General features: G+C 50.7%; 1 protein-coding gene across 2 annotated transcripts in view; it reads left to right on the top strand.

The window, feature by feature from the left end:
- The window catches only part of mtor (mechanistic target of rapamycin kinase), an 81,714-nt gene that overhangs the window by 54,139 nt on the left and 26,987 nt on the right, over positions 1 to 588 (top strand). The gene's annotated exons all lie outside the window — the stretch shown is intronic.

Below are 588 nucleotides of genomic sequence, written 5' to 3'. Positions count from 1 at the left end.
GGGGGTGGGGGGGGGTCATGGATGAGCTCATGCTCCTTGGAAATGGATTTGTTCAAGTTGGATGCCAGCACGTCTAGCAAACACGGGCTCCAGCACCGACAACAGTAAACACCTGCTCCTCCAATTTCCCTGGACTCATCCTCCAAGTCCCCTTTTTTACCACAAAGCGCTAGAGACTTGCTCTGTGTGCCCCCCCACCCTCTAATTTGGAGATTGAGTCCAGGTGTGACCTATAGGACTCTGCATCAGCTGAATAGGGAAAGCAGGCTTTTGACTCTTGCTGACAATGAGGCCACTCGCAATGAACGAGGAGGAATTAAAAGCAGATGGCGTGAGGGTGAAAGCTTAAATGTCAACATGAGCTCAGTCTAGTCTTCCGGATGTGGTTGGTAATCCTCGAACTTGAGTCCTTTTGATTCCATAGGGCTGTTCCTTTCCTCCCCATATATCCCCCCCAACAACCAGACGTGCTGCAGGAGCCTCGGCGTGCGTATATGTGTGAAAGGTTTTGGGTTTCTTTGCTTTATAAATCTCAGTGTTTGGTCTGTTGCAGCGATGATGTGTAGACATGGCGGTCTTACCCCCCCC

The sequence above is a fragment of the Seriola lalandi genome, unplaced genomic scaffold (genome assembly GCF_002814215.2).
Source record: "Seriola lalandi dorsalis isolate HSWRI2012SDOR001 ecotype SW California unplaced genomic scaffold, Sedor1 jcf7180002054345, whole genome shotgun sequence".
Lineage (NCBI taxonomy): Eukaryota > Metazoa > Chordata > Actinopteri > Carangiformes > Carangidae > Seriola > Seriola lalandi.
The sequence above is the reverse complement of the archived record's forward strand: the minus strand, read 5'-3'. Positions and strand labels throughout refer to the sequence as shown.